This window comes from Hordeum vulgare, chromosome 2H, assembly GCF_904849725.1.
Source record: "Hordeum vulgare subsp. vulgare chromosome 2H, MorexV3_pseudomolecules_assembly, whole genome shotgun sequence".
Taxonomy (NCBI): domain Eukaryota; kingdom Viridiplantae; phylum Streptophyta; class Magnoliopsida; order Poales; family Poaceae; genus Hordeum; species Hordeum vulgare.
The window spans coordinates 405,766,348-405,788,031 of NC_058519.1; the positions used below are offsets into that span (position 1 = coordinate 405,766,348).

General features: G+C 44.7%; 1 pseudogene; it reads right to left on the reverse strand.

The window, feature by feature from the left end:
* Positions 1–1,413: 1,413 nt before the first annotated feature.
* LOC123427661 lies at positions 1,414–2,915 on the reverse strand (annotated as a pseudogene).
* Between the last annotated feature and the right edge of the window lie 18,769 nt (positions 2,916–21,684).

Sequence of the window (21,684 nt, forward strand, 5' to 3'; positions counted from 1 at the left end):
GCTGCACGTGTGTTGAACGCGGAATTCGGCACTAGATCGGAATTACACCGCGTTCCGAATCGCCGTGAGTACGACTCCATCAACCGCATTCTAGAAACACTAGGCAAAACAGCATACATGTGCTTGCCAACTTTGCCCAGGTACTTTATTTGCCTGCCTTTTCAGTTAACTAATTTTTTCAGTGCTAAACAGTACCTACTCCTGGGTAGGGTAAATGATAAAAGAGACCTTTTGCCAGTCTAGTGCGTCTATATGAATCAAAATTGATATCAGAATTGTATGGAAAATATACCGAATGTAACTGGATATGGCCTAAGCTTTACTTTGTTTCTTTTGCTGCTTCCAACAGTAGCTAGCCAACCGAACTTTCTGAATATTCTGAACTTTCTGAATATACTGAACTTTCTGAATATTGTGATGAGAAGAGGAAGAGTACCAGAGGGTCGGGGGCGGGGATCGAAGGGCGTCGGCGTCTCCGAGTTCAAGCAGCAGTGGAAGTAGAGGCTTCTCCCACCACCACCACAACCTGCCGGCGGCGCCTATGGTCCAGATGCCGGATGCGCTTGTCACCTCCGTGCGGTGGAGTAGTGGCGGCAGGGGAGTTATGTCATGTGTGTCAAAGAACATTCGAGGTTGCTGCTGAAGACATGGACCTCCTATGTCATGTGTCTGGGAGGTTGCTGCTGAAGACATGAACGCAGACACTAACCTCCTATGTCATGTGTGATGGCTCGTCCCTCCCATTCGAGGTTGCTGCTAAAGGCATGGACCAGCGTTGCACAACCGCTGTCCACGGAATTCAAGAGCCCCATCAGATTCATAACTTGGTCATATGAGAATAATCAAATAACGGTTTAGATTTTCATGCACAGCCTCTTTGGATTTTCATCAAATACATTCTGGGCATATGAGAGCTATCCCTTCTTCAACTGCATGAGCAATCAACCCAAGGCCAAATTTGTCCTCAACAAAATCCTGTATGTAGTAAAATATGCAATAATTTTAAAAGCACAACAAACCCCCCAAAAAAAGGAAATTGGAACAGCAAACAACAATCAGAAGACAAATTAACAGATCATAAGTGAATATTACAAATACTAATAATTAATTTGAGCATAGTCCAGCAGTCATTTGTTAGATGAGCGTGGAGGACTAATCACATTCACATGTCAACACATTTTCTAGACACATAGAAGATGAACAGACCTGAAAGGCATAGTAGTTGCACAGAGTACAAGAACTCCTCACATGAATAATTAATTTTAATCTTTGGCATCGCCTCTGGATTGGGGTCAAGAACCTGAAAAACAGATAAAGTATATTCTTCAACTCTGGTCTACAACAATTTCCTTTCACCGAAGACGTTAAGAGCTGACCATACATGTGGTATGCATCCAACAATGCAATCAAGCTCTATCTTGCTGTCTCTATAGCAAGAAAGAAGATACGACTCATGGAATTCAATTTCTCGAAGACGCCGAGGAGGAGAGGGTCGTCAGCGCTGAGGTTGGGCTTCTCGGGCACGTACTCCACCTTGACCTGCAATAAACCATGGCATTAGGCGTCGCTCGAGCAGATTACGGGGCAGCGGAAACGGAACTCTCCTGAGGGCGGGGGTCGGGTTCGGGGCATGCGCTCTCCTCGGAGAGCTCACCGGCTCCCGTGGCCCTTCTCTTCCAATCCCTGCAACGGCGGCAGAGGTGGGACGTACCAAGTGAGTGCCGCGTTGCTGAGCGCAAGCAGCCATGGATGAAGGGCAATAACCACATAGACGCGGCCTGCATTGCAACGCTGGAGGAGGCAGGTAGTACTTGAGCAGCAAGAGCCAGCAAGAGCCTGAATTGAAGTTTCAGATGTAGAAATTGTATTTCTTTTTTGTCATGAATATAGAACTCAGAATGAACTGAAGATTGTATATGAATGTAAGAGCTTATCTTGTATATGAATGATATCAATGCAAGAGCTTATCATTGATGCTTGTCAAACTATGAGCACAATACTTATTTATGATCTGGGTTGTGTACCGAGGTGCTAGTGGCTGGCCCGCTTTTCTGAATTTGTTTTTTGGACACAATCTTCAGACAACTGCCCTTTTCCCCTAGAAATAATATCAACTATTGATGGAAGTTAAGATGGATCAGTTTCAAAGCAATCGGATGATGGAAGTTTACCAGTTTTAAGGCAATTTGATATGGAAGATTAATCAATTTCATGATAGAGACAGAATAATGGCGTACTCAGAAGAATGTCGACAAGAGCACTTCGTCCCTCCGTGATCGATCAAGAGGGCGCCCTTTTCCTACCAATCTCGTGTCGTTTTCCCTGATCCCCATGAAGGGTGGCGTCGAGGTCGTTCACCTCGGTGACCTCGGGCGTTGCAATCACGTGGACGATCATCTGCACGACGCGGTCGCCGGGCCTCACCGCAAAGTACGCCTCCGAGAGGTTGAAGAGCGCGATGCCCATCGGGCCCGATAGTTGGCATCTATCACCCCGACGCCCACGTCGATGGAGTGCTTCAGCGCTAGGCCCGACCTCGATGCTGTAAACAAGACGAATGAGGTAAGCATTTAGTCAAACACCAGACGCGCGGCCGGGAAACTAAGATCCCCGGGGAGAAGAACACTCACCGATGCGCGCGTAGGTGCCCTCCGGGATGGAGATGCTCAGGTCGATGGTCGCCAGTGCCTTGCCCCTCGTCGGCACCACCATCTCCATCGTGGTGGGATCGGGCAGAGAAACCATTCAGGGTCGAGAGGCCGAAGGTGAGAGCAGTCCATGGCGATGGAGGGAGTGTGTGCGTACCTGGAGAGGTCGTAGCCGGCGGTGAAGTCGGAGCCGACGGCGAGTGCGGAGCCGCGGGACGGCAGGATGACCTTGTCGGAGAGCTTCTTGACCTTCAACAGGGGCGCCATCCTGACATCCCGCACCTTCTTATCCCTTTGCAGTGCCGCCTTGAGGCCCTCGTCCCTCACCGTGTACCACAGGAGCGACCTCCCATTCCCATCCCCCCTGCCTCCTCTTGCCGGTATTCCTCACTCGGGAGGTAGAATGAGGACGACGACAGCGGTGGATGGCCTAAGAGGGCGACCTGCTGCGCATGGCAGCGGCGGGTGGTGGCGGACGGCCGGAGACGGCGACCGGCTACGCGTGGCAGCATCAGATGGCCGGAGAGGACGATGAACCGCGCGTGGCGGCGGCGGATGGATGGAGATGACGACGAACCGTGTGTGGCGGCGGCGGTGGATGGACGGAGAGGGCGACCGACGACGTGGTGGATGGACGGAGAGGGCGACCGGCGACGCGGTGGATGGACGAAGAGGAGAATGAACCACGCGTGATGGCGGCGGATGGATGGAGAGGACGACGAACTGCGTGTGGCGGCGGCGGCGGTGGATGATCGGAGAGGGCGACCGACTGCACGTGGCAGTGGCGGACGACGGCGGATGGATGGAGACGGCGACCGGCTACGCGTGGCGGCGGCGGATGGCCGGAAAGGGCGACCGCCTGTGCGTGGTGGCGGTGACGGTGTCACTACGGGCAACGAGATTAGTGGATCGGGGAGAGGTGGGCGGCAGTTTATTCTGTGCTTTTTTAGCGACAATGCGTGGGAGCGTGGGCTTGTTTTTCTTGGCTTCATGTGCGGGCGTGCGGGATCGAGCTATTTTTCTATCACGTGCGATCGAGGGGGGTGACAGAGGAGGTCGAACCATCGCGGAGGTTGAACCATCACGACGGCACATCCTGCTTTAATAGTAGAGATTTCTGCTTATTCTAGCAACATTTCCGCTTAGCGATCTTCAAAGTATGAAGATCCACTCACCCCACTCCAGTTGTTGGTCTCTCCATAGGAAGATCTGAATATGGCGTAAGAAAATTTTGAATTTATGCTACGTTCCCCAACATTGGTATCAGAGCCAGGTTTTCTATGCGTAGATTCTATGCACGAGTAGAACACAAAAGGTTGTGGGCGCTGATTTGTCAATTGATTGCCGCTACTAGTATTATTCTTTCCCAGCGGTATTGTGGGATGAAGCGGCCCGGACTGACCTTACATGTACGCCTACGTGAGACAGGTTCCACCAGCCAATATGCACACCGTGCATAAATGTGGCTAGCGGGTGTCTGTCTCTCCCACTCTAGTAGGATTGGATTTGATGAAAAGGGTCATTATGAAGGGTAAATAGCATTGGCATATCATCGTTGTGGCTGTCACGTAGGTAAGAAGATATTCTTGCTAGAAACCCAAATCAGCCACGTAAAACATGCAACAACAATTAGAGGACGTCTAACTTGTTTTTGCAGGGTTTGACATGTGATGTGATATGGCCAAAGTTGTGATGTTACATGTGTGATGTATGAGATGATCAAGTTATTGTAATAGGAATCACGACTTGCATGTCGTTGAGTATGACAACCGACAGGAGCCATACGAGTTGTCTTAATTTATGGTATGAGATGCAATGCCATGTGTTTACTACTTTTGCTTCATTGCTAATTCATACGTCCATTTTACATCATGTTTTCATGTTGATATTTATCGCTTCTTGGGCTGTTATTTCACTTCACGGTACAATACTTATGCCTTTTCTCTCTTAGTTTGCAAGATTTACATGAAGAGGGAGAATGCCGACAACTGGCATTCTGGCCTGAAAGTGGAGCAAAGTTGAGGTACATATTCTGCGCAACTCCAAACACCGTAAAAATCAACGAGGATTTTTTTCCGGATTTATAAAAAATACTGGGCCGAAGAAGTGCCAGAGGGGCGCCAGGGGTTGGCCACAAGCCTGCACGGCGCGGCCACCCCCCCAGGCCGCGCCATGAGGGCTTGTGGGCAGCATGCTAGCCCACTGGTCCCCCTCTTCTGCTATATGAAGGGTTTCGTTTGGAAAAAAATCAAGGCGGAGCTTTTTCGTGGATTCGCCGCCGCCACGAGGCAGAACTTGAGCAGAACCAATCTAGAGCTCCGGCAGGACGATACTGCCGGGGAAACTTCCCTCCCGGAGTGGGAAATTGTCGCCATCGTCATCACCAACACTTCTCTCATCGTAGGGGACTCGTCACCATCAACATCTTCATCAGCACCACCTCATCTCCAAACCCTAGTTCATCTCTTGTAACCAATCTCCGTCTCGCGACTCAGATTGGTACTTGTAAGGTTGCTAGTAGTGTTGATTACTCTTTGTAGTTGATGCTAGTTGGATTACTTGGTGGAAGAGTTTATGTTCAGATCCTTGATGCTACTCATTACCTCTCTGGTCATGAATATGATTATGCTTTGTGAGTACTTAATTTGGTTCCTGGGGACATGGGATAAGTCATGCTAATAGTAGTCATGTGAATTTGGTATTCGTTCGATATTTTGATGTGTTGTATGTTGTTTTTCCTCTAGTGGTGTTATGTGAACGTCGACTACATAACACTTCACCATTATTAGGGCCTAGAGGAAGGCATTGGGAAGTAGTAAGTAGATGATGGGTTGCTAGAGTGACAGAAGCTTAAACCCTAGTTTATGCTTTGCTTCGTAAGGGGCTGATTTGGATCCACTAGTTTAATGCTATGGTTAGACTTTGTCTTAATTCTTCTTTCGTAGTTGCGGATGCTTGCGAGAGGGGTTAATCATAAGTGGGATGCTTGTCCAAGTAAGGGCAGTACCCAAGCACTGGTCCACCCACATTTCAAACTATCAAAGTAACGAACGCGAATCATATGAACATGATGAAACTAGCATGACAGAAATTCACGTGTGTCCTCGGGAGTGTTTTTCCTCCTCTAACACTTTGTCCAGGCTTGTCCCTTGCTACAAAAAGGATTGGGCCACTTTGCTGCATCTTTGCTACTTTTGTTACTTGTTTCTTCCTACGAATCATCTCACCACGCAATCACTTGTTACCGACAATTTTAGTGCTTGCAGATATTTCCTTGTTGAAAACCACTTGTCAGATCCTTCTACTAATCGTTGGGTTCGACACTCTTACTTATCGAAAGGACTACGATTGATCCCCTATACTTGTGGGTCATCACTAACGATTAGCTATTCTAGTAGTAATAGTAGTTGGCATGACGACTTCACAGAGACACGATGATGGAGATCATGGTGTCACGCTAGTGACAATGATGATCATGTGATGCCTGTAGATGGAGATCGAAAGAGAAAAGATGATAATGTCCATATCATGTCACTATATGATTGCATGTGATGTTTATCATGTTTTTTATCATATTTATTAGAACGACGGTAGCATAATAAGATGATCCCTCATAAAAATTTCGAGAACGTATTCCCCTAAGTGTGCACCGTTGCGAAGGATCGTTGTCTCGAAGCACCACGTGATGATCGGGTGTGATAGATTCTAATATTCGCATACAACGGGTGTAAGGCAGATTTACACACGCGAAACACTTAGGTTGACTCGACGAGCTTAGCATGTACAAACATGACCTCGAATACAAGAGACTGGAAGGTCGAACATGAGTCGTATGGTTGAATACGATCAGCATGAAGTTGCTTACCATTATGACTAGTCCGTCTCACGTGATGATCGGACACGGTTTAGTTGACATGGATCATGTATCACTTAAATGACTAGAGGGATGTCGATTTAAGTGGGAGTTCATCAGATGAACTTAATTATCATGAACATAGTCAAATAGGTCTTTGCAAATTATGTAACTTGCGCTATAGCTCTACGGTATTTGATACGTTCCTAGAGAAATCTTAGTTAAAAGATAGAAGTAGCAATTGTGTGGACTGGGTCCGTTAACTGAGGATTGTCCTCATTGCTACGCAAAAGGCTTATGTATTTAATGCACCACTCAGTGTGCTGAACCCCAAGCATGGTCTGTAGATGTTGCGAACATCTCACATACATGTTTTTTGATAACTAGATGATAGTTCAGTGCGTGTTGCTTAAACAACTTAGAATTAAGGCATTAAAGACGTTTCGAACGTCACGGGACATAAGTGATGATCCAAGAGATGAAATTCGGATTTCATGCTCGTGCCCTTGTTAAGAGGTATGAGACATCCGACAAGATTCTTTGTTTGCAAAGTAAAGGAGAAGAGCTCAATCTAGAGCATGTGCTCAGATTATCTGAGTACTACAATCGCTTGAATCGAGTGGGAGTTGAACTTCCACATGAGACACTCATAGTTCTCCAAGGTCACTAACACCAAGCTACTAGAGCTTGGTGATGAACTATAACATATCAAGTATGGATATGATGATCCTTGAGCCATTCGTGATGTTTGACACCACGGAAGTAGAAGTGAAAAGGAAACATCAATTGTTGATGGTTTGTAAAACCAATAGTTTCAAGAAGGGAAAGTGATTGAAGGGATACTACATTAAACGGCAAACCAGTTGTTGTTCTATGAAGACATCCAAAGGTTGAACCCAAACCCGAGACTACGTGCTTATGAAATAAGGGGAACAGGCGCTGAAGAGGAACTACCCTAGACACTTGGTAGATGAGAAGGCTGGCAAAATCGACAGAAGTATATTGGATATACAAGATATTGATGTGTACTTCACTAGTACTCCTAGTAGCACCAGGGCATAAGATACCGGTTCTGTTCCTAAGTGTTAGTAACTCGAAGTAAAATCTACGGAATAAACAGAGACTAGTTAAAGGCAAGGTGACGATGTGTGTGTTTCCAAGGTTGATACGATCACACATCGCATGCTCCTCTACCATCGAGATTAGTGTAAAACCTAAGTAATTGTTATTTGGTGTTTGCGTTGAGCATAGACATGATTGGATTATGTTAATGGAAAAAACGATTATTCATCTAAAGAGAATAATGGTTATTCTGTTTAGTTGAATGATACCTTAAATGGTCTTGCACCTAGAATGAATGATATATTGAATCTCGATCATAGTGATACACATGTTCATAATATTGTTACCAAAAGATACAAAGTAGTAATGATAGTACCACTTACTTGTGGCACTGCTACTTGAGTCATATTGATATAAAATACATGAAGAAGCTACATGCTGATGGATCTTCGTACTCACCCATTTTTGAAATGCTTGAAACATGCAAACCATGCCTGTTGGTATAAACGCATGAAGAAACTCCATGCAGATGGATCGTTTGACTCACTTGAGACATGCAAATCAAACCACATGGCCAAGATGACTGAAGACCTCTTTTTCCAGTGAGATGGAACAAGAATGTAACTTGTTGGAAGTAATACATTTTGATGTGTGCAGTCCGATGAGTACTTAGGCACGCAGTGGATATCATTGTGTTCATACTTCACAAATGATTTGAGTAGATACTAGTGTATTTACTTGATAAAACAGAAATCTGAATTATTGAAATGTTCAAGTAATTTCAGAGTGAAGTTGAAGATCATCGTGACAAAAGGATAATATGTCTACGATGTGATCGTGGAGGCAAACATATATATATATATATATATATATATATATATATATATATATATGTGTGTGTGTGTGTGTGTGTGTGTGTGTGTGTGAGTTACGAATTTGGTAAACATTTAAGACAATGCGAAAATAGTTTCACGTGAAAAATGTTTCACAACTCATGCCACCTGGAACACCATAGTCTGATGCTATGTCTGTATGTCATAGTCATGCCTGTTAGATATAGTGCATACTATGATATTTATTATCAAATTACCAATATAGTTTATGGGTTAGGCATTAGAGACAACCGCATTCACTTTAAAGAGGGCACCACGTAATTCCGTTGCTGATGACACCGTATGAACTATGGTTTAGAGAAACCTAAGCTGTCATTTCTTAAAAGTTTGGGGCTGCTTATGTGAAAGAGTTTTTAGCCTGATAAGCTCGAACCCAAAGCGGATAAATGCATCTTCATAGGACACCCAAATAGTTGGGTATACCTCCTATATCAGATCCGGAAGCAAATGTGTTTGTTTCTTGAAACGGGTCATTTCTCGAGGAAAAGTTTCTCTCGAAGGAATTGAGTGGGAGTTTTGCTGGAAACTTGATGAGGTTATGTGAACCATCACTTCAACTAGTGTGTGTGTAGCAGGGCGCAGGAAGTTGTTACTGTGGCACCTACACCAATTGAATTGGAAGCTAATGATAATGATCGTGAAACTTCAGATCATGTTACCAGAAACCTCGTATGTCGACAATATCACGTACTGCTGCTACAGAATGATACAGTGACCCTGTCTTGAAGGTCATGTTGTTGGACAAAAATGAACCTACGAGCAATGGAGAAGCCATGGTGGGCCCAGATTCCGACAAATGGCTGGAGGCCATGAAATCCGAGAGAGGATCCATGTATGAAAACAAAGTATAGACTTTGGAAGAACCACTTGATGGTCATAAGACTATTAACTGTGAATGGATCTTTAAATGGAAGACAGACGGTGATGGTGAAATGTCACCATTAAGAAAGCTTGACTTGTCACGAAGATGTTTCCGACAAAGTTCAAAGAGTTGACTATGATGAGACTTTCTCACTCGTAGCGATACTGAAAGTTTGTTGGAATTATGTTAGCAGTTGCTGCATCATTTATGAAATCTTGCAGATAGGATGTAAAAATATTGTTTCCTCGACGGTTTCCTTGAGGAAAGGTTGTATGTGACACAACGAGAAGATTTTGTCGATCCTAAAGGGTGCTAACAAGTATGCAAATCTCCAGCGATCCTTCTATGGACTGGAGCAAGCATCTCAGAGTTGGAATATACACTTTGATGAGATGATCAAAGTTTTTGGTTCCATACAAATTTTGTGAGAAACTTGTATTTCCAAAAGGTGAGTGGGAGCACTATAGAATTTTTTATGAATATATGTGCTTGACATACTATTGATCGGAAATAATGTAGAATTTTTGTAAATCATAAAGGGTTGTTTGAAAATAGTTTTTCAAAGAAAACCTAGATGTAGCTACTTGAGAGTTGAGAATCAAGATCTATTAAGATAGATCAAAGTGCTTAATGGAACTTCCAGCGAAATGCATGCCTTGACAAGTTTTTGAAGGATTTCAAAATAGAACAGCAAAAAAGGAGTTCGTGGCTATGTTGCAAGGTGTAAATTTGAGTACGACTCAAACCCGACCACGGCAGAAGAAAGAGAAAGGATGAGTTTGGTCCCCTATGCATCAGTCGTAGACTCTACAAGTATGCTATGATGTGTACCGCACCTAAAGCATGTCTTGCCATGAGTCAGTCATGGGGTACAAGAGTGATCCACGAATGGATCACTGGACAGCGGTCAAAGCTATCCTTAGTAACTAATGAACTAAGGAATTTTTCTCAATTATGGAGGTGATTAAAGAGTTCATCGTAAAGGAGTTACGTCAATGCAAGCTTTATCACTAATCCGGAGGACTATGAGTAGTAAACCGGATTGTTATAGTGGAGCAATCGTTTGGAATGGTTCCAGATGGGGCGTAATAGCATCTATAGGATGACGTAGCGATTTGTAAAGAACACACAGATCTGAAATGTTCAGACCCGTTGACTAATAAACCTCTCTCACAAGCAAGACATGATCGAACCCCAAAAGTTTATGGGTGTTGGATTCATTGCAATCACATAGTGATGTGAACTAGATTATTGACTCTAGTGCAAGTGGGAGGCTGTTGGAAATATGCCCTAGAGGCAATAATAAAATGGTTATTATCATATTTCCTTGTTCATGATAATCGTCTATTCTTCATGCTATAATTATATTAACAGGAAACAGTAATACATGTGTGAATAAATAGATCACAATGTGTCCCTAGCAGGCCTCCAGTTGGCTAGCTCGTTGATCAATAGATGATCATGGTTTCCTGATCATGGACATTAGATGTCATTGATAACGGGATCACATCATTGGGAGAATGATGTGATGGACAAGACCCAATCCTAAGCATAACACTAGATCGCATTGTTCGTATGCTAAATCTTTTCTAATGTCAAGTGTCTTTTCCTTCGACCGTGAGATTGTGCAACTCCCGGATAACATAGGAGTGCTTTGGGTGTATCAAACGTCACAACGTAACTGGGTGACTGTAAAGGTGCACTACGGGTATCTCCAAAAGTGTTTGTTGGGTTGGTACAAATCGAGATCAGGATTTGTCACTCCGTGTGACAAAGAGGTATCTCTAGGCCCACTCAGTAGAACATCATCATAATGAGCTCGGTGTGACTAAGTAGTTAGTCACGGTATAATGTGCTACGGAACGAGTAAAGAGACTTACCGATAATGAGATTTAACAAGGTAGAGGTATAGCGACGATCAAATCTCGGGCAAATTCTATACCAGCAGACAAAGGGAATTGTATACGGGATTGATTGAATTCTTGACATCGTGGTTCATCCGATGAGATCATCGTGGAACATGTGGGAGCCACCATGGGTATCCAGATCCCGCTGATGGTTATTGGCCGGAGAGTGTCTCGGTCATGTCTGCATGATTCCCGAACCCGTAGGGTCTACACACTTAAGGTTTGATGACGCTAGGGTTATAGGGAATTGTTATACGAGGTTACCTAAGGTTGTTCGGAGTCCCGGATGAGATCCCGGACGTCACGAGGAGCTCCATAATGGTCCGGAGGTAAATCTTTATATATAGGTTGGATGGGTTTGGACGTCGGAAATGTTTCGGGCGTCACTGGTAGCGTATTGGGACCACCAGAAAGGGTTCCGGAGGTCCACCAGGAGGGGCCACTGATATGTCTCCAACGTATCTATAATGTTTTATGGTTCCATGCTATTATCTTGTCGACTTCGGATGTTTTGTATGCATTTTATGTCTTTTTTGGCTAACCTATTAACTCAGTGCGAAGTGCCAGTTTCTGTTTTTCCGTGTTTTTGACCTTTTTCAGAGGAGAATATTAAGCGGAGTCCAAACGAAATAAAATCATCGGAATGATTTTTTCCGTATCAGAAGATACACAAGGAACTTGAGAACCAAGGCAAAGGATCCCGGGGGAGGCCACAAGCCCCCTAGCCGCAGCCTAGGGGGGCGCGCCTACCAGGCTTTTGGGCCCCCGTGGCTCATTTGCCCTACTTCTTCCGCCTATAAATTCCGCAAAAATCCAAAACTGTCAGAGAGAGCCACGAAAATACTTTTCCGCTGCCGCAAGCTTCTGTCTCCGCAAGATCCCATCTGGGGCACGTTCTGGTGCCCTGCTGGAGGGGGGATTCGGACACGGAGGGCTTCTTCATCAACACCATTGCCTCTCCGATGATGCGCTAGTAGTTCACCACAGACCTTCGGGTCCATAGCTAGTGGAAAGATGGCTTCTTCTCTCTCTTAGATCTTCAATACAAAGTTCTCCATGATCTTCATGGTGATCTATCCGATGTAATCTTCTTTTGTAGTGTGTTTGTCGAGATCCAATGAATTGTGGATTTATGATGAGATTATCTATGATTATTATTTAAGTTTCCTCTGATCTCTTATATGCATGATTTCGTATCCTTGTAATTCTCTTTGAGTTGTGGGTTTCGTTTGGCCAACTTGATCTATAATTTTTGCAATGGGAGAAGTTCTTGGTTTTCGGTTTATACCGTGTGGTGTCCTCACCCAATGACAGAAGGGGTAGCAAGGCACGCATCGTGTTGTTGCCATCAAGGGTAAAAAGATGGGGTTTATATCTATTGCTTGAATTTATCCCTCTACATCATGTCATCTTGCTTAAGGCGTTACTCCGTTTGTTATGAACTTAATACACTAGATGCATGTTGGATAGTGGTTGATGTGTGGAGTAATTGTAGTAGATGCAGAAAGTATCAGTCTACTTGTTTCGGACATGATGCCTATATGTATGATTATTGCCTTAGAAATCATCATGACATTGCGCGATTCTATCAATTGCTCGACAGTAATTCGTTCACCCACCGTAATACTTGCTTTCATGAGAGAAGCCACTAGTGAACACTATGGCCCCCGGGTCTACTTCACATCATATTTTCACCTCTACACTTTTACTTTGTTGCACTTTCCACCTTCAAATCTGACCTTGCAATTAATCGTGAAGGGATTGACAAGCCCTTTATAGCGTTGGGTGAAAGTTTGTTTGTTTTTGCGCAGGTACATTGGTGACTTGCCATGATACTCCTACTGGATTGATACCTTGATTCTCAAACTTAGGGAACTACTTACTGCTATTGTCCTGCATCATCCTTTCCTCTTCAAGGGAAATACCAACGCAAGCTCAAGAGGTAGCAGCCACCAGCCCCAAAAGGTGACATGGGCCAAAAGGTGGAAGGGAACCAGCCCAGAGTGGGCTGGTGCGCCTCCCACCAGGGGCCCAAGGCGTCTAGACGGGGATAGGAGGGAAACCCTATGTCAGGTGGGCCTAAGGCCCACCAGGGGTGCGCCACCCCCCTCTCCCCCCTCCTGGCCGCCACCCCTCTCCCATCTAGGGCTGCCACCCCCCTTTAGGGTGGGAAACCCTAAAGGGGGCGCCACCCTCCCTTCCCCCTATATATAGCGGGGGTTTTGGGCCTTTGAGAACATGGTTTTCCATCTCTCTTGGCGCAACCGTGTCTCTCTTCTTCCTCCTCTCCCACGGTGCTTGGTGAAGCCCTGCCGGGAGACCTCGTTTGTCCATGGACACCACGACGTCGTGCTGCCGGAGATCTTCCCCAACCTCTCTCACCTCCTTGCTAGATCAAGGTGCGGGAGAAGTCACCAGGCTGCATGTGTGTTGAACGCGGAGGTGCCGTGATTTGGCACTAGATCGGAATCACACCGCGATCTGAATCGCCGCGAGTACGACTCCATCAACCGCGTTCTGGCAATGCTTCCGCTTAGAGATCTACAAAGGTATGAAGATCCACTCACCCCTCTCTCGTTGCTGGTCTCTCCATAGGAAGATCTGAATATGGCATAGGAATTTTTCTGAATTTATGCTACATTCCCCAACAGAAATTACTATGGAGATACCAACATTTACCCAACAGAAAATGTTGGGTAACGTAGCATAAATTAAAAAAATTCCTATGCCTTATTCAGATCTTACTATGGAGATACCAGCAACGAGAGAGGGCTGAGTGGATCTTCATACCTTTGAAGATCGCTAAGCGGAAGCGCTGCTAGAACGTAGTTGATGGAGTCGTACTCGCAGCGATTCAGATCGCGATGTGATTCCGATCTAGTGCCGAATCACGGCACCTCCGCGTTCAACACACGTGCAGCCCGGTGACGTCTCCCGCACCTTGATCTAGCAAGGAGGAGGGAGAGGTTGGGGAAGATCTCCGATAGCACGATGGTGTGGTGTCAATGGAGAGACGAGGTCTCTCGGCAGGGCTTCGCCAAGCACCGTGGGAGAGGAGGAAGAAGAGAGACAGGGTTGCGCCGAGAGAGATGGAAAACCGTGTTCTCAAAGGCCAAAAAACCCCGCTATATATAGGGGGAAGGGAGGGTGACGCCCCCTTTAGGGTTTCCCACCCTAAAGGGGGGCGGCAGCCCTAGATGGGAGAGGGGTGGCGGCCAGGAGGGGGAGAGGGGGGTGGTGTACTCCTGGTGGGCCTTAGGCCCACCAGACTTAGGGTTTCCCCCCTTTCCCTCTCTAGGCGCCTTGGGCTGGGTGTGGGGGGGTGCACCAGCCCACCTAGGGGCTGATTCCCTCACACACTTGGCCCATGTAGCCTCCTGGGGATGGTGGCCCCTACCGGTGGGCCTCCGTAACCCTTCCGGTGGTCCCGACACTTTGTAGGTGGTGCCCGAAACATTTCCGGCGTCCAAACACATCCATCCTATATATCAATCTTTACCTACGGACCATTCCGGAGCTCCTCGTGACGTCCGGGATCTCATCCGGGACTCTGGACAACCTTCAGTAACCTCGTATAGAAATTCCCTATAACCCTAGAGCCATCGAACCTTAAGTGTGTAGACCCTACGGGTTCGGGAGGCATGCAGACATGACCGAGTCACTCCCGGGCCAATAACCATCAGTGGGATCTGGATACCCACGGTGGCTCCCACATGTTCCACGATGATGTCATCGGATGAACCACGATGTCAAGGACTCAATCAATCCCGTATACAATTCCTTTTGTTTGTCGGTATACAACTTGCCCGATATTTGATCGTCGGTATACCCATACCTTGTTCAATCTCGTTACCGGTAAGTCTCTTTACTCGTTCCATAGCACGTGATCCTGTGACTAGCTCCTTAGTCACATTGAGCTCATGATGATATTCTACCGAGTGGGCCCAGAGATACCTCTCCGTCACACGGAGTGACAAATCCCAATCACAATTCGTAACAACCCAACACACACTTTCGGAGATACCTGCAGTGCACCTTTATAGTCACCCAGTTACATTGTGACGTTTGCTACACCCAAAGCACTCCTAACGCATACCTGAGTTTCACAATATCACGGTCGAAGGAAAAGACACTTGACATTAGAAAAGCTTTAGCATACGAACAACACGATCTAGTGCTATGCTTAGGGTTGGGTCTTGTCCATCACATCATTCTCCCAATGATGTGATCCAGTTATCAATGACATCTAATGTCCATGATCAGGAAACCATGATCATCTATTGATCAACGAGCTAGCCAACTAGAGGCTTGCTAGGGACACATTGTGATATATTTATTCACACATATATTACTGTTTCCTGTTAATACAATTATAGCATGAACAATAGGCGATTATCATGAACAAAGAAATATGATAATAACCATTTTATTATTGCCTCTAGGGCATATTTCCAACAGTCTCCCACTTGCACTAGAGTCAATAATCTAGTTCACATCACTATGTGATTGTAATGAATTCAACACCCATACAGTTTTGGGGTTTGATCATGTCTTGCTTGTGAGAGAGGTTTATAGTCAACGGATCTGAACCTTTCAGATCCATGTGTGCTTTACAAATATCTACATCATCCTATAGATGCTACTACGCCCCATCTGAAACCATTCCAAATGATTGCTCCATTGTATGAATCCGGTTTACTACTCATAGTCCTCCGGATCAGTGACCGACCTTGTATGGATGTAACTCCTTTCCGACGAACTCTTGAATCACCTCCATAATTGTGAAATATTCCTTAGTTCATTAGTTACTAAGGAAAACTTTGACCGCTGTCCAGTGATCCATTTCTCGATCACTCTTGTACCCCATGACTGACTCATGGCAAGGCACGCTTTAGGTGCGGTACACCGCATAGCATACTTGTAGAGTCTACGGCTGATGCATAGGGGACGACATTCGTCCTTTCTGTTTCTTCTTCCGTGGTCGGGCTTTGAGTCGTACTCAAATTTACACCTTGCAACATAGCCAAGAACTCCCTCTTTGTTGATCTATTTTGAACTCCTTCAAAAACTTGTCAAGGCATGCAATTCGCTCAAAGTTCCATTAAGCACTTTGATCTATCTTTATAGATCTTGATGCTCAACTCTCAAGTAGCTACATCTAGGTTTTCTTTGAAAAACTCTTTTCAAACAACTCTTTATGCTTTACAGAAATTCTACATTATTTCCGATCAACGGTATGTCAACCACAAATATTCATCAGAAATTCTATAGTGCTCCCACTCACCTTTTGGAAATACAAGTTTTTCATAAACTTTGTATAGAACCAAAAACTTTGATCATCTCATCAAAGTGTATATTCCAACTCCGAGATGCTTGCTCCAGTCCATAGAAGGATCGGTGGAGCTTTGCATACTTGTTAGCACCCTTTAGGATCGACAAAATCTTGTGGTTGTATCACATACAGCCTTTCCTCAAGGAAACCGTCGAGGAAACAATATTTTGACATCCTATCTGCAATATTTCATAAATGATGCAACAACTTCTAACATAATTTCAACAGACTTTCAGCATCGCTACGAGTGAGAAAGTCTCATCATAGTCAACTCTTTGACATTTGTCGAAAACACTTTTGCGACAAGTCGAGCTTTCTTAATGTTGACTTTTAACCATCATTGTGTGTCTTCTTTTAAAGATCCATTCACAGTTAATAGTCTTATGACCATCAAGTGGTTCTTCCAAAGTCTGTACTTTGTTTTTCATACATGGATCCTCTCTCGGATTTCATGGCCTCCAGCCATTTGTCAGAATCCGGGCCCACCATCGCTTCTCCATAGCTCGTAGGTTCATTGTTGTTCAACAACATGACCTTCAAGACAGGGTTAGTGTACCATTTTGTAGCAGCAGTACGTGACCTGGTCGATCTACGAAGTTTCTAGTAACTTGACCTGAAGTCTCACGATCATTATCATTAGCTTCCACTTCAATTGGTTTAGGTGCAACAGTAACAACTTCCTGCGCCTGCTACACACAAACTGGTTGAAGTGATGGTTCACATAACCTCATCAAGTTTCCACCAAAACTCCCACTCAATTCTTTCGAGAGAAACATTTCCTCAAGAAAGGACCCATCTAAAGAAACAAACACATTTGCTTCCGGATCTGAGATAGGAGGTATACCCAACTGTTTGGGTGTCCTATGAAGATGCATTTATCCACTTTGGATTCGAGCTTCTCAGGCTGAAAACTCTTTCACATAAGTATGACGGCCCAAAACTTTTAAGAAATGATAGCTTAGGTTCCTCTAAACCATAGTTCATATGGTGTCATCTCCAACGGAATTACCTGGTGCCCTATTTAAAGTGAATGCAGTTATCTCTAATGCCAAACCCATAAACGATATTGGTAATTTGATAATAAATATCGTTGTATGCACTATATCTAATAGGGCACGACTATGACATACGGACACACCATCAGACTATGGTGTTCTAGGTGGCATGAGTTGTGAAACATTTTTCACGTGAAACTATTTTCACATTGTTTTAAATGCATACAAAATTGGTAACTCATATATATATATATATATATATATATATATATATATATATATATATATATATGTTTACCTCCACGATAATATCGTAGACATATTATCCTTTTGTCACGATGATCTTCAAATTCACTCTGAAATTACTTGAACATTTCAATAATTCAGATTTCTGTTTTATCAAGTAAATACACTAGTATCTACTCAAATCATTTGTGAAGTATGAACACAATATATTCCAATGCTTGCCTCAGTACTCATCGGACTGCACACATCAAAATGTATTACTTCCAACAAGTTACATTCTTGTTCCATCTCACTGGAAAAAGAGGTCTTCAGTCATCTTGCCCATGTGGTTTGATTTGCATGTCTCAACTGATTCAAAATCAAGTGAGTCAAACGATCCATCCGCATGGAGTTTCTTTATGCGTTTATACCAACATGCATGGTTTTCATGTTTCAAACGTTTCAAAAATGAGTGAGTTCAAAGATCCATCGGCATGGAGCTTCTTCATTCATTTTATATCAATACGACTCAAGTAGCAATGCCACAAGTAAGTCGTACTATTATTACTACTTTGTATATTTTGGTAACAATATTATGAACATGTGTATCACTACGATCGAGATTCAATAAACCATTCATTCTAGGTGCAAGACCATTTAAGGTATCATTCAAGTAAACAAAATAACCATTATTCTCTTTAGATGAATAATCGTGTTTGCCATTAACATAATCCAATCATGTCTATGCTCAACGCAAACACCAAATAACAGTTACTTAGGTTTTTACACTAATCTCGATGGTAGAGGGAGCGTGCAATGTGTGATCATATCAACCTTGGAAATACACACATCGTCACCTTGCCTTTAACTAGTCTCTGTTTATTCCGTAGCTTTTATTTTGAGTTACTAACACTTAGAAACCGAACCGGTATGTTATACCCGGGTGCTACTAGGAGTACTAGTAAAGTACACATCAATATCATGTATATCCAATATACTTCTGTCAACTTTGCCAGCCTTCTCCTCTACCAAGTGTCTAGCGTAGTTCCTCTTTAGTGACTGTTCCCCTTATTTCATAAGCACATAGTCTCGGGTTTGGGTTCAACCTTGGATGTCTTCATAGAGCAGCAACTGGTTTGCCGTTTAATGTAGTATCCCTTCAATCCCTTTCCCTTCTTGAAACTAGTGGTTTTACAAACCATCAACAATTGATGTTCCCTTTTGACTTCTACTTTCATGGTGTCAAACATCAAGAATGGCTCAAGGATCATCATATCCATCCCTGATATGTTATAGTTCATCAAAAAGCTCTAGAAGCTTGGTGTCAGTGACCTTGGAGAATTATCACTGTCTCATGTGGAAGTTCAACTCCCACTCGATTCAAGCGATTGTGGTACTCGGATAATCACTGCGCAGGCTCTACGATTGAGCTCTTCTCCTTTAATTTGCAAACAAAGAATCTCGTCGGAGGTCTCATACCTCTCAACAAGGGCACGAGCATCAAAACATCTTTAATGCCTTAATTCTAAGTTGTTCAAGCAACACGCACTGAACTATCATGTTGTTATCAAAAACATGTATGTCGGATGTTCGCAACATCTACAGACCATGCTTGGGGTTCAGCACACTTAGTGGTGCATTAAAGACATAAGCCTTCTGCGTAGCAATGAGGACAATCCTCATTTAACGGACCCAGTCCACACAATTGCTACTTCTATCTTTCAACTAAGATTTCTCTAGGAACAAATCAAATACCGTAGAGCTATAGCGCAAGTTACATAATTTGCAAAGACCTATTTGACTATGTTCATGATAATTGAGTTCTTCTGATGAACTCCCACTTAAATCGACATCCCTCTGGTCATTTAAGTGATACATGATCCATGTCGACTAACCCGTGTCCGATCATCACGTGAGACGGACTAGTCGTCATGGTGAGCAACTTCATGCCGATCGTATTCAACCATATGACTCATGTTCGACCTTTCGGTCTCTTGTATTCGAGGTCATGTCTGTACATGCTAAGCTCGTCGAGTCAACATAAGTTTTTCGCGTGTGTAAATTGGGCTTAGACCCGTTGAATGCAAACGTTAGAATCTATCACACCCGATCATCGCGTGGTGCTTCGAGATAACGATCCTTCGCAACGGTGCACACTTAGGGGAATACGTTCTCAAAAATTTTATGAGGGATCATCTTATTATGCTACCGTCGTTCTAAGCAATAAGATGAAAAACATGATAAGCATCACATGCAATCATATAGTGACATGATATGGCCATTATCATCTTCGCTCTTTCGATCTCCATCTTTGGGCATCGCATGATCATCATTGTCACCGGCATGACACCATGATCTCCATCATCGTGTCTCCGTGAAGTCGTCACGCCAACTACTACTACTACTGTAGCTAACCATTAGCAATGAAGTAAAAGTAGTAAACACATGGCGTTGCATCTGATAGAATAAATTAAGACAACTCATATGGCTCCTGCCAGTTGTCATACTCAACGACATGCAAGTCGTGATTCCTATTACAATAACTTGATCATCTCATACATCACACATGTAACATCACAACTTTGGCCATATCACATCACATGTCAATCCCTCCAAAAACAAGTTAGACGTCATCTAGTTGTTGTTGCAAGTTTTACGTGGCTGATTTGGGTTTCTAGCAAGAACGCCTTATTACCTACGTGACAGCTACAATGATGATATGCCAAAGCTATTTACCCTTCATACGGACCTTTCCATCAAATCCAATCCGACTAGAGTGGGAGACACAGACACCCGCTAGCCACCTTTATGTACGGTGTGCATGTCGGCCGGTGGAACCTATCTCATGTAAGCGTACCTGCAAGGTCGGTCCGGGCCGCTTCATCCCACAATACCGCCGGAAAAGAATAAGACTAGTAGCGGCAAGCAATTGACAAATCAGCGCCCACAGCCATTTGTGTTCTACTCATGCATGGAATCTACGCATAGAACACCTGGCTCAGATGCCACTATTGGGTAACGTAGCATAAATTCAAAATTTTCATACGCCTTATTCAGATCTTACTATGGAGATACCAGCAACGAGAGAGGGGTGAGTGGACCTTCATACCTTTGAAGATTGCTAAGCGGAAGCGTTGCTAGAATGCGGTTGATGGAGTCGTACTTGCGGCGATTCACATCGCAGTGTGATTCCGATCTAGTGCCGAATCACGGCACCTCCGCGTTAAACACACGTGTAGCCCAGTGACGTCTCCCGCACCTTGATCCAGCAAGGAGGAGGGAGAGGTTGGGGAAGATCTCCGGCAGCACGACGGCCTGGTGTCGATGGAGAGACGAGGTCTCCCGGCAGGGCTTTGCCAAGCACCGTGGGAGAGGAGGAAGAAGAGAGACAAGGTTGCGCCGAGAGAGATGGAAAACCGTATTCTCAAAGGCGAAAACCCCCTGCTATATATACGGGGAAGGGAGGGTGGCGCCCCCTTTAGGGTTTCCCACCCTAAAGGGGGGGCAACCCTCGATGGGAGAGGGGTGGCGACGAGGAGGGGGAGAGGGGGGTGGCGCACTCCTGGTGGGCCTTAGGCCCACCAAACTTAGGGTTTCTCCCTGTTTCCCTCTCTATGCGCCTTGGGCTGGGTCTGGGGGACCCACCAGCCCACCTAGGGTCTTGTTACCTCTCACACTTGGCCCATGTAGCCTCCTGGGGCTGATGTGCCCTCCCGGTTGGCCTCCGGAACCCTTCCGGTGGTCCCGCCACTTTGCCTGTGGTGCCCGAAACATTTCCGGTGTCCAAACCCATCCATCCTATATATCAATCTTTACCTCCGGACCATTACGGAGCTCCTCGTGACGTCCGGGATCTCATCCGGGACTCCGAAAAACCTTCGGTAACCTCGTATAGCAATTCCCTATA